The sequence below is a fragment of the Quercus lobata genome, chromosome 7 (genome assembly GCF_001633185.2).
Source record: "Quercus lobata isolate SW786 chromosome 7, ValleyOak3.0 Primary Assembly, whole genome shotgun sequence".
NCBI lineage: Eukaryota > Viridiplantae > Streptophyta > Magnoliopsida > Fagales > Fagaceae > Quercus > Quercus lobata.
Window position 1 is genome coordinate 21,342,288 of NC_044910.1, and position 12,610 is coordinate 21,354,897.

Sequence of the window (12,610 nt, forward strand, 5' to 3'; positions counted from 1 at the left end):
TTAATGAGTGACTTGATTGGCCAAACTTGGTTAAATTCTAACATTTTCCACTTAACACATAATGGGTATGGCTAAACCATGTATCTCTCATGCCATTTTCCTTCTTGTTCATAATTATTATTGTTAAAATATATCATGCATCGAATGCATTATGTGAGGCCAGAGAATTTGTGGTCCTGGTCCACTTTCCATTAGGGCCCAAGGCCCGCGCCGAGGAGAGTAGTTGTCGAGGACAAGCAGTGAAAGTCCAAATGGCCCGGAGGTGCAGCTGAGGATGAGCCTGTCCTCGGCATCCCAAGGCCTAAAAGGGAAAAGCGACACGTCGTCAAAGGTAGCCTCCAAAGCGTTCCCAGAAGAAAATGCGAATAGAATGGGACTCGCATGGGGGTACAGTGTGGGAGTGGTTCAAGGAAAAGACGTCACCTCCGCAGTGAATGCTCCAACAAACGTCCTGGCCACATTGATGGGAAAAGACCCCTAAATAGTGTAGCTTCGGTTATTGCAACTAACAGAAAGTGAGGGGAGGCGGCTGATGGGACAGGCACTTGAGTAGTTACCTGCCTGATTGACAGATAGAAGGTCAGGATCACCTGAGAATGGCTATATAATGTAAGGATTCATGCGCCAAAGAAGGGGGGCAAAAATAATTGTACCCAGAAAGTGAAAGGAATAATAAGAACATTAAGTTCAATGGACAAGATCCATAGACAAACTTAGTTCACCTCTGTGCGTCCACCATGATTAACCTCTGTCCGGTGACCAAGGCCTAACCTTTCAGCCCACTCTCTACAAATTTTATTGTTTGGGCCTTTAATGTACGAACCCAATATCAGTTTGGGATCGTTACAAATTGAGTCCTTACAATTGGTGCCGTCTGTGGGAAGGCTTGTGCGTTGGCACAGGCGGTGGTAGGATCAAGTCCCTGTCTAACAAGGGTCTGCGAAAGCCCCTCTATCATTTCCAACAGCTCGCTGTTGTTGCCTTAATATAAAGTTCCACTAGGGGCTACACTTCGAAGCGCCAGTGGCACGGGCAGTTCTAGGGGCTTCCAACATCATGTCAACGCCCAACACCTTGGTCGAGGGGCTAATCCTCGAAACCTTAAGAAAATCTAAGTTTTGGATAGAATCAAGGTCTTGCATGGTTTTCGGACTCAAACCTATGAGGAAACCAACTACTTTAAAGAAAAACTATAAGTTTTGGACAAAATCAGGGTATTGCATGGTCCTCGGACTCAAACCTATGGGGAAACCAACTACTTTGAGAAAAGCTATAAGTATTGGACAGAATTAGGGTATTGCATGGTCCTCAGACTCAAACCTATGAGGAAACCAACTACTTTAAAGAAAAACTATAAGTTTTGGACAGAACCAAGGTATTGCATGGTCCTCAGACTCAAACCTATGGGGAAACCAACTACTTTGAGAAAAGCTATAAGTTTTGGACAGAACCAAGGTATTGCATGGTTCTCAGACTCAAACCTATAGGGAAACCAACTACTTTAAAGAAAAGCTATAAGTTTTGGACAAAACCAAGGTATTGCATGGTTCTCGGACTCAAACCTATGGGGAAACCAACTACTTTAAAGAAAAGCTATAAGTTTTGGACAGAACCAAGGTATTGCATGGTCCTCGGACTCAAACCTATGGGGAAACCAAGTACTTTAAAAAAAAGCTATAAGTTTTAGACAGAACCAAGGTCTTGCATGGTCCTCGAACTCAAACCTATGAGGAAACCAATTACTTTAAAGAAAAGCTATAAGTTTTGAACAGAACTAAGGTATTGCATGGATCTCGGACTCAAACCTATGGGGAAACCAACTACTTTGAGAAAAGCTATAAGTTTTGGACAGAACCAAGGTATTGCATGATCCTCGGACTTAAACCTATGGGGAAACCAACTACTTTGAGAAAAGTTATAAGTTTTGGACAGAATCAAGGTATTGCATGGTCCTTGGACTCAAACCTATGGGGAAACCAACTACTTTAAAGAAAAGTTATAAGTTTTGGACAGAACTAAGGTCTTGCATGGTCCTCGAACTCAAACCTATGGGGAAACCAACTACTTTGAGAAAAGCTATAAGTTTTGGACAGAACTAAGGTCTTACATGGTCCTCGGACTCAAACTTATGGGAAAACCAACTACTTTAAAGAAAAACTATAAGTTTTGGACAGAACCAAGGTCTTGCATGGTCCTCAGACTCAAACTTATAGGGAAACCAATTATTTTGAGAAAAGCTATAAGTTTTGGACAGAACCAATGTCTTATATGGTTCTCGGACTCAAACCTATGGGGAAACTAGATACTCCAAGAAAATCTAAGTACCAGACACGGCCCAACAACACGCACGGCACCTCGAATGATGCCTTTAGTCCCTCAGAAGTATGTTTAGATACAAATTCAACGCCCCATGGGCGCGGGTAAGTTAGAACTCTAGGATGTGATCCCAAGTATATCATATGCACAACTATTCATACATGTTAAGATAACTAGTTCAAAAACCATGAGATTCGCAACAATAGTAAATATCGGCAAGGATAACGAACATGTAATTTAAAGGAAAGAGGAAGAAAAGAATTTCATACATGCGGTCAAAGAGTTTAATTACAAGAAAACTCTAAAGTCCTTAAAACAAAAGGGAAACTAATTAACAGTTAAACTAGAAACAAATGCAAAAGTTGGCCAGGGCTTCTACTTCTTCAATTTCGTTTTGGCCACACCCTGGGAAAGCTAAGCAGGATTAGCCTCAGGGCCCTGGGAGACATCTCCTTCCTGGGAAGGTTGAGCAGGATCAGCCTCAGTGCCCTTGGGGACATCAGCGAGGGGAATGGCCTGAAGGGGCTGAACAAAGATGGCTGGCTCCTCGGCACCAGAGATCTGAACACTGACTATAGACTTGGCAGCCTCTTGAGGCATCTCGGGATTCAGACCTCCAGGTGCTTTTGTCGCCTCATGAGGCTCTCCTCCCTCAGTCGACTCGCCAGGAATGACAATGATTTGAGCAGCTTCTGACTGAGCAGCCTCGGCCTCCTTTGGAACGCTCATAGTCTCGAAACTGGCGAAGGCGGTCTCACGGATGGCTGGAGGATAAAATACGCTCTCCGCCTTCCACAAGTCGGACGAAGCCTCCACCCCAGCTCGTTTGAGGGCCTCGTTTCAAACTTAGGAGTAGTATAGCCTGCATACTCCAGGGATTTGAGCTTTAAGGAGGGCTTGGGTTTCAGCCACCCCCGCCTTGTAGCCCTCCTCCTCGACCTTGTCCTTAGCAGTTTCGGCCTCAGTCCTAACAAACTCAACCTCCGTCTTGGCCCTCACGGCTTCATCCCTGGCAAATTCCACCACGCCCTTAGCATTGTCTGCTTTGATCAGTTTCTTCTTTAAATCACTGATCTGCTCCTTGGCAATCTCCAATTGCTCCTTGGCAGCAAGTAGGTGCATTGTCTGTTCCTCAGCCTGTTTTTGGGCACCAATCAAGCTTGCCTCAGCACTATCCCTGGCTCTGGTTGCTTCCTTTAAGTCCTCCCTGGCCTTCGCGAGGTCAGACTTGGAATTTTTGAGGGTTCGCGCTGCATCTATACGTTTATTGCGCTCAAGCTCTGCGGTCTTACTCTGCTCCTTAACTTCTTCCTCCATCCTATAGGTAGCTTGGATAGCCTGCCAATTGAGACAAACATGTTATGAACGAGAATCTAGGAGCAAGAATCGACGGAGTTATAGGTTTTAGGAGTCTTACCATACCCAGGTACCTCTTCACACTGAGGGCAACCTCCTGCATTCTCATATTCTTCAACTCTTCCATATCAGTGGGAAGCAGCAGGACCCTCTCTAGCGCGTCGGTCACATAACCACCTTCGTCGTCTCCAAGGTTCCTCATGGATGCGTCTTCCAGTAATGGCTCCCCGTGGAGCATTGGGGCGGGAAGCCAAGCATTCGGCGCGGATTGGGCGTCGATCCTTTTCCCCCGGCCTTGATGCCCTATCTTTAACTGCTTTTAGGCTCGCGGGGCTTCGTCCCCCTCCTGAGAGGATTGGGATTTTCCCCCATTCATTGGTTCCTTACCTTTAGGACTCCTCTTTCTCTTTGAGTTAGTGGGCTCAGGTCGAGAAGGCAGAGCTGATTGAGGAGGAGCAGGAAGTTTCGGGCGGGGAGATTGTGGCTGCGACTTGGAAGAGGAAGATCTAGTCTGAACAGGTTGGGGCTGGGGTGGGGGAGTTGGAACACTGGATTGCGACTTTCCCTGTGCACCCTTCCCCAGCTGACCTTCGATGAGGTCGAATAAGCTGGTTGGGGGCTTTCTCTTAAGACCCATCTCGGCTCGAGAGGATATTTCCACTGACAACAGTTCCGCTTCGGACAAGTCAGGGTCACCCAGATCACCGGGAGGATCCTCGGATGGGTCAACTTGGTCAAATACTCCAAATCCCTCCTCGGACAGACCCAAATCACCTTCGTCCTCCGCTGCTTGGTGAGACGAGGAAGAACCCGCCAACGGGATGCCCTCCGGGACAGGAGATCCTTCAGAGATCAAAAACCCGTGCTCGACTACAGTAATTTTCAGAAGCCAAGGATCGTTAGCTCTAATCACTTGCTTTGAGTCGACAAATGACTTCTGGATGGGATCGTACCCTAAGATTTTGTGAGCGACTCTAACTTGACCATCCTCGTCATTTACAAAAACCGCCGCTTGAAGAACAGTCTCCAAATCCACCCGGTTAACCAAATGAAAGTGTCGGTGAAAGGCGTGAGGATCTGCAAAAAAGGGCATGTACATGGTTAGTAACCGAACCACACCAAATTAAGACGGGGCAAAGGATTGGCACCCTCTTACTCTCTACACCCCACTTGGTTCTCCCTCCACAATTGGACAAGGAAGGTCATCATGCCATTCCCCAGATACAATACGAAAATCCTTGTTCAACCCTTTGTTGGACTCGGGGAGGTACTGGATTAGCCGAACCCTATCGTCTCTCGTCTTCATGTAGTAGGATTTGCCCCTCAAATTTTAGAGATTGTAGCACCAATTTACGTCATGATGGGTTAGTCTTAGCCCCATTTTTTCATTTAAGGCATCCACACAACCCAAAATCCTAAACATATTGGCAGTGCACTGGGTGGGAGCTAATCGGAAATGCCGAAAGTAACTCCTCATTACTGACCCCATGAGAATTCTCATACCCCCCTCTACGAAGGCGAGAAGGGGAATTACCACCTCGCCCGTCCTTCTCTTAAGATGCCACTCCCCCTCCTTGCAGTGCCTCAAACTTACATTGGGGGGAATCCTATAGTCGGCGATGAACTTTTCCATCGCCTCTTCGGTCTCAACCAACTTTTTCAATTTAACCATCTCTAGGAACTACTAAACAGATTCAAGGGGCAATGGGAGAAGGGGAGGAACGAGAGAAAAATAAACCCAGAAAAGAAAAAGTACGAGTTAGTGAAGGCAGAGAACTTACAGAAAAGAGGAAAGGTGCCTCGGACAGGCTTTTTATGCTGGAGATAGACTTGAATTTGGATGAAAGTTTGACTAAACCTAGGATATGTGCGCTAGAACTCTTAAGTGCAAAAGTGAGAAGACAAATCAGTTCTAAAAATTATTTATACCTCCCATCGAAAGTAACTGCACGAATTTTCCCGCCCATAAAGGTAAGGAAATCTCCACCGTTAGATTACCATCAAGCCGTTGAACGTGGGAAGCACATAGCCGCCCACATTTAATGAAGACACGTTTCACCTTCCAAGGCTCCAAGAACATGTCTTCGACAGACGAAGAGTCTCTAGAACTGATAGATGACAAGGATTGACAAGCTTTGACAGAGGCTTGACGTCATCAAAACCCTCTTCTCCGTCCGAGGATCCGGACAGCAGGATTTTGAGGGGCTATTGTGGGGCCAGAGAATTTGTAGTCCCGGCCCACTTTTCATTAGGGCCCAAGGCCCGCGCCGAGGAGAGTAGTTGCCAAGGACAAGCAGCGAAAGTCCAAATGGCCTAGAGGTGTAACCGAGGATGAACCTGTCCTCGGCATCCCAAGGCCTATAAGGGAAGAGCGACACGTCGTCAAAGGCAGTCTCCAAAGCGCTCCTAGAAGAAAAGGCAAATAGAATGGGACTCACACGGGGGTACAGTGTGGGAGTGGTTCAAGGAAAAGACATCACCTTCGCAGTGAATGCGCCAACAAACGTCCTGGCCACATTCATGGGAAAAGACCCCTGAATAGTGTGGTTTCGGTTATTGCAACTAACAAAAAGTAGGGGGAAACGGCTGATAGGACAGGCACTCGAGTAGTTACCTGCCGATTGACAGATGGAAGGTCAAGATCACCTGAGAAGGGATATATAATGTAAGGATTCATGCGCCAAAGAAGGGTGGCGGAAATAATTGTACCCAGAAAGTGAAAGGAATAATAAGAACATTAAGTTCAATGGATAAGATCCATGGACAAACTTAGTTCACCTCTGTGCGTCCACCATGAACACCATGATTAACTTCTGTCCGGTGACCAAGGCCTAACCTTTCAGCCCACTCTCTACAAATTTTATTGTTTGGGCCTTTAACGTACGAACCCAATATCAGTTTGGGATCGTTACAAATTGAGTCCTTACACATTATATACCTCCTCTTAAACATAACTATTTCAAAAATATGACCGTTAAAAAAATATGAGTGGGAAATATGGTTGAAAAATTTGCAAATGTTTCTATTGGGAGATCTAAAAACTATAGCTTTGGCAATCAAAAAAATATGGCTGTTTAGAAAGGGAAAAAAAATATTAAGGAAAATTGAAGAAAAAAAAAACAAAGAAAGAATGTAGAAATAATATTTAGATGGGATAGAGAAATGATAAAGAGTCTATTGAAAAATGTATTTGAAAAAATATAGGTAAACAAAAGATAGATTCCAAACAATTTGAAAATATGACTAAGCTGCGAGAAATGCTCTAACATTACAACAAGACTGTGAGCCATCAATCTAGCCACCCTATTCCCATTTCTAAGCAAAAAAGCATACTCACAAGAACCAACAATTTGTCAGAAGCAATTGGATCTCTTCAATCAAGTGACCATACATGATCATTGGGCAGTGATAAAATTATATGACTTGTTGGACAAATTCAACATCATCACACTTTGAAAAGGAAAACATATCTAAAGCAAATAAAATAAAAATAAAATCATGAAGAAAAATGGATTTGAAAGAGAAAAAAAAAAACACTATGAAAAATCAACTTGAAAGAAAGAAAAATATCCATAGATTATGTAGTGGCTTTGTTTTAGATCTTTATAAAAGGAAAGTGGTTAAAATACCGTTGGCTGAAAAGGGTTTTCGGCTTTGGGTTCAAGATGCCTGAGGAATTACTGGCTGCCCATTGTTCAATTCCTATCACTTTGCCTTTGGCTATTGGCAATCACTACTTCAGGATTTTATCTCACCAATTTTCTGGTGTGTGTGAGACATGGGACTACTACACAAGATTGTGGATCACTAAGTTGGTGGGGAGTGCCAAATACCTTGAAAATATAAGAAGAAAAAGTTGCTTTCTTTCTAAACCATTATTAAAAATTTTGGTTTCTTTTCAAGATTCAAATGGGAGGTGAAAAAGATTTTTTTATTTTTTTTTTTTAAGTAATGAAAAATATATTAAAATTTATATAAAAAAAGTCACCCAAGTATACAGAAAGTATACATCAGGGACAATGTACAATCAAGCACATAAATTACAAGAGTCCATTAAACCATGAACTGAAAAAAATAAAATAAAATCCTAACACCACAACCCCATCCAAAGATTAGATCTAAGTTAATGTATTAGGATCACGATGGGATGTAGATATTCTATTGAAGTCTAAATTTTTTGGAGGAAAACGAAGAAAAGCCTCTTCAAGTTGGTGAAACAAGCAGATCCTAGAGTTCTCACGCTCAATAGAATTGATAGGCAAGATACAATTTCTCTAGTAACAATTAGTCAAGTGTCCCTCATAAAGTTGACATAGCCTCTATTTACAAGTGGATAAAATCCATAAACATTTGTGACCTTGAATAATAGCCCTTAAATGACTGTAATCTTGATGATATATTAATTAAAAATATGTGAAACGACTCAATGCCTCTCTTTTTTCTTTTTTCTTTTTAATTTCGTTAAGAAAGAAAATTTTATTAATTAAATAGATTACGTCAGCACTCTATAACGTAAAAGAATTACAAAAAATTGTACACAACGAAGAAGTGATTTTGAGAAACCCACAAGCTTATTACAATTTGTAAGACCCCGTACTCAAGACCAATCAAATAAAGTGTGAATCAACAGTACTTCCAATGGATTCTTTGATTTGTTTGTATTCTCAAATGTATGGCTATTTCTCTCCTTCCATGATAGCCTCATCCAACATAGCAGAATGATGTTCTAGATTGCCAAAGAGTGTCTCTCAGACCAATTCTTCCATCCAAACAAAAGATCAACCACCCTCACTGGTAACACCCAAGGAATCCCAAAAGTTCTAAACACTAACTTCATAAATCATAGACAACACCACATTGAATCAACAAATGAGCCATTGTTTATCTACTGCACTGGCACATACAACACCACCCAACTAAGGTAAATCCAAGCTTGATAAGAGCATTCATACCAACTCATGTAAAATAGCTTAAAACCCAAAATATAGAAAATGAAACCCAAAAATCACCTATATCATATATGAACTGGTTATACAAAATGGAATTTCACTATAGTGATTGTGAAAATATACGAGTCACAATAGTTTATGCAAAATGATTTTTTATTATTTCTCGAGAGTAAAGGAAGAGAGTGGATGCTGATTGTTAGGTGTGAAGAGAGAGAAATAATTTAAAAAATCAATAAAAACTAATACTTTAATGAAATGGAGTATAAAATAGATAATCAAAAGTGAGTGTTTTGAAAAATGGTTAGTTAAATTAGAAAAAGTAAATTCTTATTCTAAAATAGACAATATTTTTTGCATTAGTTGATGTGAATGCTCTAAGCCTTTAAAGGTTATCAAAACTAAGAATTTTCTCATAGGCTGCGGTCCAAACATAAAAAGAGACCCTCTTGGGAGCATTAACACACAAAACACTTCCATGGGAAAGAGTTATTCGGTGCACCATGGAGAGCCTCATAACAAGGGTGAACAGTAAATGCTCTACTCTCTTTCAATTTCCATTACATCTTGTCACACCCTCCCTCCTAGGGATATGGGAGAATAGAAGGTCTAAGAAAGAACCAATGCCAACTCTCAATCATGAAAACATCTGTAAATTCCATATTTGGCCTTCCCACCTACCGGAATCTCCATGATTGAATGGATTGATGCATTCTGATCAAGCAAGCAAGCATACAAGCTAGGGTACAACTCTTTTAGAGAATGATTTCTACACCAAACATCGTGGAAGAACCTTAAACAAGTGTTGTCTCCCACCTTAAAAGATAAATTTTACTGAAAAGTATCCTATCCTGCGCAAATACTCCTCCACAAGCTACACCAATGAGGTGCTCTGAGTGAGCTTGAAGTTCAGCCACCACATTCTTCCCCATATTTTATATCAATAACCTGTCTCCATAGATGTGTTGCATCTGTCCATAAGCACTTCCCCAGTAGTTAATAGAGCTTGATTAAAACTCCTCAAATCGTTTGTTTAACTGATACCAAGAGATCTCAATGTCAAGTATTGTTGGGCTAGCATAGGAGAATTTTGCAGGGGCAGAATTGTGCTGCAGTCATTATATATAGATTTTAGTTAATTGAATGTTGGAGCAAAAAAAATGGAGGCTAAAGGGATCCTTTTAGTACAGGCCCGGATAATATTTTTGAACTTTTGGAGAAGAAAAAACTGTTAACTTCAAGGAGTTATGTGATTTCAACTCACTGTAGCAACATTGAATTTGTGAATTACTTCTCCAACCACCAGCAAGCCAGTTATGCAGATTTTCGCACCAATGTTACTCTAAAGAATCAAAATACCTTTCCTTTCAATATACATGAAAGCAAATTGTCACATGAAAGACAATATAAAATGATAACTTTTTCACCATCAATTTGGGGAGATAGGATGATGTCATGCATAGGGCGAGCTTCAGGAATAATATCAACTTATCTCCAAATATATGGTGTAAATATGGTCCCTAATTGTTGTCAATGAGATCTAGCTTAATGGCACCTCCTCCCTTTGTAAAAGTAAGTCGGAGGACTATGTTGTGTGCAAGACCCACCAAGTGCATGTATAAGTACCAATAATAAAAAGGTGTATAATAGTTTTTATTCTATCAACTGTCAATTATTAAATTAACTGCCAAGCAAGGTACGACCAATAATTAGTGAACAGTACTTCTTAGTCAAGACAAGAGTATCAATCTGATGAACCTATTACACTTTTTTACTCTTATACTTTTTTACTCTTAGAATTCAAGGAAAGCTGAAAGTCTTCATACTTGGTCACAGTTCCCCACAATAAAGGCATGATGTATTGCTTAACGAAACATTGTCTTAAAACTGAAACAGCTAGCACAGCAGGAGTGAAGATAATGTGAGGAGGAGATATTCTCTTAATTTTATTGAAGCTCCTCTATAAGTTCTTTGGATGCAGCATTCGCAGTGCTCATAAGTGATTTCCGAGATAGATAGTTGAAACCTAAGTTAATTGAAGGAGTTGTTTAAAGTTGGGCACCAAGAAAAAATGCTTTATAAATATGCATTTATTTGTAATCATTTGATGCCATGGAATATATATATATATATATATATATCCTATTCCATTGGCATAAGTAGGTTAAACACACAGGCCTTTGAGGAACAATAAACATAATAGACAATTGATTGTAGCACTAGTGAAAGAAAACTTACAGTCTCTACACCCACGTAATTCAATATTGGTTTAGCAGCAAAAATGAGAACAAAGCTTGTGAGCATGCTGCCAATGACCAACGCTGCTGAAGCTGATGGAATTTACCTTCTGTCATTTGTTTTCCTGTAACTACTGTAAATAAGTGATGACTTTTACTTTGACTCTGGTCAAAATAGACCATAACATATTAATAGGCAACAAAGTAATTCATAAAATGTTACATTGGAGGAAAAAGAAAAACTTTAGATATATTGGAATGATAGCAATTATTCCAAAAGTGTACCTCAACGAAAACAAGAGGGCTGAGAAGGTAAAATTCGCACCAACTTGTGGCATCAGATATTCTAGTTCCATCTCCTGATTGATAGCATAACCATTCTTGAGTACTCCATTGTCATCTGCTTCAGTACTCAAACTTTCAGTAGCATCCGCTCAATCACAAAAGAAGCTGTAACGCTGACAAGTAGGAATATTGCTATCTTTGATACTTGATTGAAAACAGCAATAGAAACTCCTACAATAGTAAGCTCCACAGGACCTAATTGAAGAACAGCCTAATTATAAAGACAAACCAAATAGTAACATAGTGCTGCAACTTGCAATAGCCCAATGATCCAGTGATCAAACTTATAGTTATGGAACTTGTCACAGGCTCACAGCATGTATAAAGCATATATACTAACTGTTGCATAATAATTAACAATACAATGCACATATAAGGATAAAATGAGTCAGTGATAGAATCTAATAACAATTAACATTTAATAATGAGTTGAACAAATGAATATAAATCTAAAAACCTTGTCTAGACAGAGTAAGGCAATATATTCTACAAGAACACAATTTTAAGAACCAGTCCAATAGATGATACTTCCAAAAACTGGTGGGGGTCCCTAATCTTGCTTATATCATAATAAATCAACAGATTTACTTTATATCTTCCATACTTTCATGAAAGTTCATAGTTATCCCCATCAGAACGAAACAACTTTAATGGAAGCAGATAGTCATCAAAATTATAGAATTAAATTCAAATAGAAAATTTGTGCCGAGTATTGTGGACTTTAAACAAAGTTTTCACCACAACGAAAATGTGAACTAATTTAAGAAAGCTTAGAAAATACTCAGCACATTTTTTTTTGGAAGTCTGAAAAACATTTAGTAAAAAAGGAAAGGAAAAAATCGTACATATTCCAAGTTCAACACATTTCACATGATCAATTAATTAGTAGCATGATTACTCGGAAGTAACAATGTGGACATACAAAATATAATCTAGATATGAGATTGGGTAAGCCAGTTAAGGCTTAGGAAACAAATTACAGACTGTATAGCAAAGACACCAAAATGACACAGAGAGAGAGAATACTTGACATGTAGAAAAAAGCAGCAGGAGGAGAAGTCACCTCTTACACACTTACAGATTTTTTAAGTGATATTTCCTTTTTTTTTTCTTTTTTTTTGGATTTGTACCTGTTAACATTCAAATTAATATACCCAAAGGATAAATGGATATGAAAAAATCCAAATTTTTTCTTAACCTACCCCTCAATATGAACTTGGATCAACCTTAATGCTGTCAGAGAAAGCATTGTTGGGTTTTGTGGAGCCTAGTTTTGTTTGATCCGGTTTGAAGACCTGACACGACCCGAATAATATTACGTGGTTTTTAATGGAAGATTTACTGAGGCTTAGTAGGAAAAAAATTTTGGGCCCATTTCATATATATATAAACCGACTTTGCCGTGATTAG

At 40.1% G+C, this 12,610-nt stretch overlaps 1 long non-coding RNA gene across 3 annotated transcripts; it reads right to left on the reverse strand.

The window, feature by feature from the left end:
- Nucleotides 1-8,997: 8,997 nt before the first annotated feature.
- LOC115953045 lies at nucleotides 8,998-12,450 on the reverse strand. Of its 3 annotated transcripts, XR_004083637.1 has the most exons (4): nucleotides 12,403-12,450; nucleotides 11,141-11,395; nucleotides 10,857-10,980; nucleotides 10,248-10,644 (listed from the first exon to the last, which is right to left on the reverse strand). It is a non-coding gene; the product is annotated as an uncharacterized LOC115953045 (long non-coding RNA). The 3 variants fall into 3 exon arrangements; XR_004083638.1 differs by lacking the exons at nucleotides 10,248-10,644; nucleotides 12,403-12,450 and adding an exon at nucleotides 8,998-9,727 and having other exon boundaries at nucleotides 11,141-12,396; XR_004083636.1 differs by lacking the exon at nucleotides 12,403-12,450 and having other exon boundaries at nucleotides 11,141-12,396.
- Between the last annotated feature and the right edge of the window lie 160 nt (nucleotides 12,451-12,610).